The following is a 9165-nucleotide window of genomic DNA, read 5'->3' as shown; positions in this document are numbered from 1 at the left end:
AGTGATTCACGATACCCTTATAAATTACGGCACTGGGTGTAATGCACTATAGCAAAATCTCGTTCTGTTACGAGTGTTCGTTACAGAAATAGGTATTGCCCAAAAACGTGCTTGCACTGTCTCTGAAACCCATAGTAGACATGTTGCTTAGTTGTCATTCAAGTTTTTTTAATCAAGTATTTTTTACACGAACTGGACATTGGTACGGCAGCCGTACCCCGATCTCGGTAGATATTGGTACGGCAGTGAATTGCGCATGCTCGAACCCTTGTTTACCGTCTCACGCATATCCAAAGACTATTATACTGAAGTATATACAGTCTTTGGGCATATCAGTGACAGCAAGAAAAATGGTGACGGAACAGCATGAACCGCGGAATAATACATTAGTTTTCGCCGAAAAACAGATGTTTTCAGGCTTTAACGAGCTGAAGAAAGCCATAGACATCTATGAAGATTCAGACTTTCAAAAATTGGGTAATTCATGGTATATAGCTTCGTAGGTCACGAACGATCGAATTGGCCCTGAAAAGAATTCCGAAGAGGAGATTCAAAGAGGATTATATATAAATATATACACTACCATCGTACCTTTGGTGACTTTCTCGGCCCTTTATTCTGCCCGACATCGGCAGTTGCAAGGGCTGTTATACATTTTACAATATTCTTTTAATTCACTTCATTGGGTATTGCAGCTGTCGGAGAAGACGATAGAATTTACCAGATGGTGAAATGGCAAAGTTAAACCAAATTTTAGCATTATTCCATTAAAATCAGGATAGTGTTGTTTTTGTAGTACAAAAAAGCGGGACAAAATTCACAAAAGCTAAACAAACAAAAAAAGGGGGGAGGGACATTTTGCTAACTGAAAAAAGGGGGACAGATGTTCAAAAAGCGTGACTGTCCCACCTAAAAGCCGAACTCTGGTTTACATAATACAGTATGATTAGCAAACTGGTAAACGGATACAGCAAACTGCCGTATTTACAGCAAGTCAAGAGCGCAAATACGGCACCAATGACAGAATCTGCCGTACCCTCACCGCACTATATTATTTGTACGGCAGGAAGTCTGAAATTGACGCATGCGCAATTCACTGCCGTACCAATATCTACCACGATCGGGATACGGCTGCCATACCTATATCCTGTGCCTTTTTTACAAGCTAGCTATTGAATAAATTTGTATTTTTCTCAGTCAAAACATATGCCCCTCAATGCTAACTTTCCTCTTTTAATGACTTTCTGGTCATTGCAAATTCGGCCCCACATAATTTCTTACGGTGCGAAAAACAGACAGAGGCCCAGGGACCAAGACGATTGCGTCACACTACGGCGGTAATCCGGCAGTAAAACATCTTCATATATCCAAAAAGTAAATAATAAAGATATATATGCGCATTACGATTATACCAATTACATGAATAGCTGATAACAATCTGCATGAATAACTGGTAAACTGTTCTGCAAGACAGTTGAGTATAGCAATTATTTACAATAGGTACGAAAGTCAAGATGTCGTGACGTCATAATACAGAACTTAATAGAACGTTCTAATTCAGAAAATAATTACTAAATTTGAGTCAGAGTCGAGTTACTTTTCAATAACGAATATTTTCAAATTAATCATCTTAAATATGTAAAATATTGATGTTTTACTATTTATTTAAAAATTAGCTAAGAGCACGCTTCTCGTCATCTTCTACCAAAACAGTTGTTTACTCCTAACTTGTTTGCTGGTGAGAAACTGTTTCGATTGTTGTGATGAAAAGTGCCCCAGCGTCTGTGGGTACAAGTGGTGTGCGGATTTATCACAGGAAATGGAAAGTTTGTTGACACAAGCGACTCCGTAAACATCGAGATGGCGTCAATCTTCTAAACATTTTTAGTTGTAAGTAAAAATTTCTAAAGCATTTTGGTGAGATTTCCACTGCCGTGGACGCCCTTTTCAGTACCCTCTGTTTAAATCTTAAAATTTGGCCTTAATTTCTAACTTTGGAAAAAATACTTACTTCGAAAGGAGAGTAGAGGTCTTTAGCTCCATTTCTCACCAACAACAAGTCGCGACTGATGCCCATCTCCGTTGTCAGGACGCGTTATAATGTACTTTTTCGGAGGGTGGCAAGCGTTGATTGTAGGTGGCCTGTTTGGCCTGCCGTGGTGTTTTACCCTAGAACGTTCGTTTAAGTCCTGTATTATGACGTCACGACATCTTGGCTTTCGTACCTATTGCAAATAATTGCTTTACTCAACTTTCTTGCCGAACAGTTTACTAGTTAGGGTAAATAACCGTAGGGTCCAGAGTGGACCATGTTCGATCAGCGTATACAATCCCAAAAAAAGTACAATATAACGCGTCCTGACATCGGAGATGGGCATCAGTTGCGACTTCTTGTTGGTGAGAAACGGAGCTAAAAACCTCTACTCTCCTTTCGAAGTAAGTATTTTCTCCAAAGTTAGAAATTAAGGCCAAATTTTACAATTTAAACAGAGGGTAGTGAAAACGGTCTCAAACGTACTGCAAATCTCGCCAAAACGCGTTCAACATTTTTACTTACAACTCTAAGTATTTAGAAGATTGACGCCATCTTGATGTTTAAGGAGTCGCTTGTGTCAATAAACTAACCATTTCCTGTGATAAATCCGCACACCACTTGTGTCCACTGACGCTGGGGCACTTTTATCACAACAAACGGAAAACTTTTCCTCACCGAGTAGACAACTGTTTTGTAGAAGACGATGACGAAGTGTGCACTTCGATAATTTTTTAGATAAATAGTAAAACATCAATATTTTACATATTTATGATGATTAATTTGAAAATATTCGTTATTGAAAAAGTAACTCGATTCTGACTCAAATTTAAGTAATTATTTTTTGGAATTAGAACGTTCTTTCAAGTCCTGTATTATGACGTCACGACATCTTGACTTTCGTACCTATTGTAAATAATTGCTTTACTAAACTTTCTTGCAGAACAGTTTACCAGTTATTCATGCAGATTATCAGCTCTTCATGTAATTGGTATAATCGTAATGCGCATATATATCTTTATTATTTACTTTTTGGATATATGAAGATGTTTTACTGCCGGATTACCGCTGTAGTGTGACGCAATCGATTTCGGTCGATGCGCCTCTGTTTTCGCACCATAAGAAATTATGGGGCCGAATTTGCAATGACCAGAAAGTCCGTGACAGTGGAAAGTTAGCATTGAGGGGCATATGTTTTGATGAGAAAAATACAAATTTATTCAATAGCTAGCTTGTAAAAAAGAAAATACTTGATTACCAAAAAAACTTGATTGACAACTAAGCAGCATACCCACTATGGGTCAGAGACAGTGCAAAGCACGTTTTTGGGCAATACCTATTTCTGTAACGAACACTCGTATCAGAACGAGATTTTGCTATAGTGCATTACACCCAGTGCCGTAATTTACAAGGGTATCGTGAATCACTAATCGTAAAGAATAACGACACTTGTCCTTGTACCAAGAGACAAAAACTCCATTATGCAGAAAGAAATGGATACGACACGCGTATAAAGCTCCACCTACCCTCTCGCCCCCTCCATCGCCACCCCTTTCCTTCTTTGTTCTTTTCCGCCTTCTTTCTCTGCTCTTTCTCTCTCTCTCTCTCTCTCGCCATTCGGTATGTGTTTTACCCTCCAAACTGGGTATAAGACTACACAAAACAAAAACGTTGATTGGTGAAATTAGGCTATGTATTGGAGGTATATATACATAAATTATTTAAAGCAATTTTATCATTATTGCATTACTATGACAACTAGAATTCATGGAAACAGTTTATAATAATGAAACACAGCTTATTTGTGTGAAGCCTCCACTAATGTGGCAACGATGATTTTGCCATTCTTAGCATGCAAACATTAAAGCATGCAAACATTAAAGGTTACATTTTATTTCTGGCATACGGTTATTAAAGAAATTCAAAATACTAATATAGACTGAAATCTATGAAAAGTGCTAGCAAAACAAAAAAGCAAAAACGAAAAAAAATATATGTATATAATTCAATTAGTCCCGTAGTCGTTCCTCTATGGTTTTCGGCAGCCAGATGTACGAAAAGTTAGAAACATTTGATTGTATCTACTTTAGAAATATCTGTAATTTTTTCGGGGTAATTTGGTTGCAAAAAAGGGATAATATACATGAATTAAATTAATATTTTTAAATAACAAAGTAAAATCTGAACTAAATAACGAGTAAAGTAAACAATTTAGGGAATAAAACTTTGCAGTTTCGTCGTCTGCTGTTCGTAACTGTGTTTGTGGCGCCCGCGCTTAGGAACCAGACAGCAACGGGTTTAAAGTGCAATGTGGAGTGAACTGAGACCAAAATGTGTATAATAACAATCAAATAAGCACTGTGGAGTTTCAGTTGTGATGGCAGAAGGATAAAAACCACCGATTACAAGGTAAGAATGAATTCAGTTCAAACCATGACCCCGGGAATAAAAAGTTTCATACTTTCAGTAATATAGGCAACAAAAATGTTGTTTTATTGTGCTGATTACAACTGCAATCTTGAGTAAGATCAATAAACGTTACATACATACGCTAACATTGTTCAAATGATTGCAGGGAAAGATGATTTTCGTCACTGTTCAAACCGGTACATCCCACGGTAGCCGCCATATTGGATTTCAAAAACTGCCTTGAAAAAATATTTTACGAAGAACGTCAGATGCTTATTTTAGTTCGTATGGGGCTTTTCATATATCACATTATGTTGACGAAACTTCAATCTTTTGAATGGTATGCTTGGAGTTGTAATTGTATTCTTGTTTCACCAATTAAATATCGAGTGAATAAGACCTGAAAACCGTGAAATGGGTTGGTAGTCGCTGGTTTTTCCCCCTATTTATGATGATTAATTTGAAAATATTCGTTATTGAAAAAGTAACTCGATTCTGACTCAAATTTACGTAATTATTTTTTGGAATTAGAACGTTCGTTTAAGTCCTGTATTATGACGTTACGACATCTTGGCTTTCGTACCTATTGCAAATAATTGCTTTACTCAACTTTCTTGCAGAACAGTTTACCAGTTATTCATGCAGATTATCAGCTATTCATGTAATTGTTATATTGTTCCGACACGGAATACAAACCTGTCGGTCCTTTTACAATAGGAAGGTTACAAGCGGCAGCTGGATAGGTTGTAAGCTTTCAAACAAGGGGTTCGGTAGTTAACTGCTTGTCTGATAGTGCGCGCGCCGCGCAACTTGGAGGCAAAGAACCACTTTTGCTTTCGGCCTCACAGCGTGTGGATGTGTGTATCTTTGCTCTCTGCCTGCTTCATCGTTGTTTACTTTTATATGGTTGTGTTTTCTTGTTCTGTTTTGGTAGTGAAACTGACTGTTGTAAGTACAATCATTTTCTATTTGTTTATTGCAAGTGATTTGAATTGTCGATCAATATGGATTCACCTTGCCCTCCAATTATCCGGCGACTGTGCCCCGGGACTGAAGGGCGTAAGTGCGGAAAATTCCGCAGTTTTCCGGAGACCGACCCCCATGTATTGTGTGCTCGGTGTCGGGGCCGCGAATGCTCGCGCACCGAGCCCTGTGAAGTGTGTGTATCGTGGTCGGAGGTGCAGTGGGGCTTGTACGAGGTCAGGAAGAAGCGAAGGCCTGCAAAGGAGTCGTCGGAAAGCTCTCCTGCGACTCCTTTGGTAACGGACACTTCGTCGTCTTTCCTGCCCCCTGCTCAGCTCCCACGTATGGCACCTTCCCCTTTGGGGGGGGTTTCCAGGTCCTTCTCCTCACCCGATCTGTCGAGTGTGGAGGAGGGCGCTCGGTACCCCGACATCCAGCTGTACTCGGTGTCTTCTATCCGTTCGTCAACGCCTCGTGAGCGGGTAGAAACCCCCCTTAATCACCCGACCTTTGCTTCCACAGGTGCTTCTGCTGCGAGGGACGACCTTGGTCAGGTGTGGGCGTCTCTAGGCTTGCAGGGCGTGCCCAGTGTCCAGGGACTTCTGTACCATCTTGCAGGCTCTGCCGCGGTCACGCATGCAACAGTGACCATGACTACCACCACCCTGTTTACCCCAGGGTACGCCGCTCCCCCTCACCTGGTGTATTCCCCGCATGCTGTGTCAGTGTCACCAACCTCCTCAGTGCAGGGGCAGATCGCCGTACCGAGGGGGAGTGGGCCACCGCCGCCGCCCGGGTTTGCCGTGCTGCCTCGGCCTGACTTCAGATGTGTTAGAACTCGCCCCTGGACCTGCCGCCGGTGCCTAAGATGTCGGTGACGTTGGTTTGACCGCCTGTGTTGGAAATGCCGCCTGCCGTACCTGCCATACCTACCCAGATGTTCCCGACCGTTCCTGCCGTGACTGCTGTACCTGGTGTTCCTGAGATGTCCGCACCTGCCGATGTTGTTCCTGTTCGTGGCGTTGCTGCACCCGACGTTGGTGTATCCGGACAGGTGCGTCCGGGCCCTGTTGCTTCGGCAACAGCAGCCCCGGCTCCGCCCTGGATAATAGACTTAACGTCGGTCCTGAGGAAGCTGACGAAGAAGAAGAGGAAGGTGTCGTCGTCGTCTTTGTCGTCTTCTTCGTCGTCGTCGTCGTCTGCCGCGTCTCCCCCTTCGACTTCTAAGGCTTCACAGCCGAAGAAGAAGAAGGTTGCCTCCTCCCCTCCTAAGAAGTCTCCTTTGGGAGCTTCTCAGGGCCCGTCTCGCTCCAGTGAGACAGGGGGTTCTTCCGTTGGCCCTCCTGCTCTCTCGGGAGCGCGGCCCGTCTCTTCTTCCGCAAGGAAGAAGACTACGGCGGACCAGAGGAGTACCAGCTAACACCGGTACTTCCTCGCCTGGTGCCAGAGGCTCTGCCACTGCATCAGGTTTCATCTCGGCCTCTCGTTCGCGAGAGGTACCGAGTGTACAGTCGCCTGCCAGCGACCGTGCAGCCAAGAACCAGATGTCAGAGCTCGCTCGGCGTCGGGTTCACGGCACGGAGCGGAAGACTGGTGACAGCCGCTCAGGCGACTCTCACCAGGCCAGCTCTCGCTCTCGCGGCGACCAGCTGGCTACCCGGGCTGACGTGACGGTCTCTGACCGGCCACGTGTCGAGGCTGGGAAGAGGTCCCCCCGATCGCCATGGCTGGCACCAGCGGTGTGACGCGCCGTGAGGACAAGCACCGGTCTCACCGTGACAGTGGGCTCTGCAGGTCGCCTGACTGTCGCTCTCACAGGGAGCGTGCGGGTACGGCAACCAGCAGCAGTTCCTCTGACACACGAGATCGGGGCCGCTGTACTCAGTCCAGCCGTTCTCCGCAGGGAGACGTCTCGACTAGGCCTGCAGCTCGATCGCCACCTCGGGTTGGTGATCGCCTGCAGCCCTCCAAGCCCGCTGGTCCTGCCAGCGAGCGAGGGGGGAGCGTCAGGTCTGCCTCTCCCGTGCCTTCAACCTCCTCGGGTTACACCAGGAGGAGCGAGGTATGGCGGAGTGATCGTGAAGGGTGCGCCCCACATGATCCTGTCACGACGCCGTACGTGCCAGGCACGGTCCTTGGACCGACCAGGACGTATGCGCAAGTGGCAGGAGGAGACCGAGAGGGGTCTGTCGCCGTTCCCCCTCTTGAAGGGGGAGGGTCTCGGGAGGTGCTCCTGTTCGAGGGACTGGACGGTCCTACTCCTCAGGATGCAGTGACTCCCGAGATCCAGAGGAACTTTGCTGAGGTTATTGCGCTGATTCGTCAGCACAACGACCTCGGGGAAGGGTTGCCGCTCCCACCTTCAGAGCCCACGTCCCGGCTCGAGTTGTTTTGGGGCCTGAAGAGGGAACCCAAACCGACGGTGGGGTTGCCGCGATCAGAGCTGGCCGATTCTGTCTTGAACCAGGTTGAGTCTCTTGTCTCCGGACAGGAAGGCTCTCTCAGGTCAAGCAGACCGAGCAAGCTGCTTCCACCTCCTCTACTGCGACAGCGGCGTTTCTACGTGCCGTCAGAAGATCCAATGCCACCCAAACAGGTAAACCCAGAGTTAGCCAGGCTAACTCCGGGTGTGTCTCTGCAGCAGCTCCTGTCTGAGAACCTCTGGTTCTCTCAGCAAGAGGCACTGGGCCTTGAATCTACCGCTATGGCAGCTTTCCAGGCCGTCTCCTGGATAGACCTGTGGTCCCTCACAGTGTCTAAGGTCGCAGCCAACTCGGGAGAGATTTCTCCTGAGGAAGACTCGGCTTTCAGGAGGCTTTGTCAGTCTGGAGGAAGAGCCATCTCCTTCCTCGCCCACCAGACGGCAAACCTGTGGGCCAACCTTGTACTTCGCTGTAGGGACGCAGTCCTTACACGGGTATCCAGGGCGGCTGGGCGTGAAGCGGCGTTGGGACTTCGCAATGGACCTGTACGGAGTTCCTCCTCTGTCGATCGCAGAGGAAGGAGCGCGACACCCCAACCTGGAACTGTACTCAGGGTCTTCCACAGGTGTGACTGCCGCCACGGTGGAGACCTCCAGTAGGTCTGGCACTCGCTGAGCCTTCCGGGCACTCCCAGCATTCAGGGGCTGTTGCTACCCATCGCACCTGGTGTATACGCAGCATGTAACTTTGGTGACCCCCTCAGCTGCTGTGCAGGCCCCGACAACGTTAGTGCCGCGGGAGGAGATGGTTCCTCCACCTGGGTTTGCTGTCCTCGCCCCAGCCCCAGCCCCAGACTTCGAGTGCCCGAAGAGCTCCCTGCTTTAATGCCCACCAGTTCCTGTGCCTGTTCTTGCTGTCTCCGTCCCTGCCTGTGGTGCTGCTGCTCCCGCCACAGGTCCCTCTGGACAGGTGCAGTTGGGCCGTGTTGCTACCGCAACTGCCCCAGCTCCATCTTGGATGGAGGACCTGATGGTGGATCTGAGGAAGCCGACGAAGAAGAGGTCCAAGAAGAGGAAGGTGTCGTCTTCTTTGTCGTCGTCTGCTGCCGCCTCTTCCCCTTCAACTTCCAAGGCCCCACAGCCGAGGAAGAAGAAGGTGGCCTCCCCCCACCCTAAGAAGTCTCGCACAGAGACTTCTAAGGGTCTAGGTGGGTCTTCCGCTGGTCCTCCTGTTCCTTGGGAACGGGGCCCGTCTCTCTTTTCCCAGGGAAAAAGACAGGGACCGTAGGGATGCCAGCTACCACTGGTACCTCTTCTTCTGGTTCCAGAGGTTCCACTT

Source organism: Macrobrachium nipponense, chromosome 10 (genome assembly GCF_015104395.2).
Source record: "Macrobrachium nipponense isolate FS-2020 chromosome 10, ASM1510439v2, whole genome shotgun sequence".
In the NCBI taxonomy this organism is placed as follows: Eukaryota; Metazoa; Arthropoda; class Malacostraca; order Decapoda; family Palaemonidae; genus Macrobrachium; species Macrobrachium nipponense.
This window is presented reverse-complemented; position numbering follows the sequence as displayed.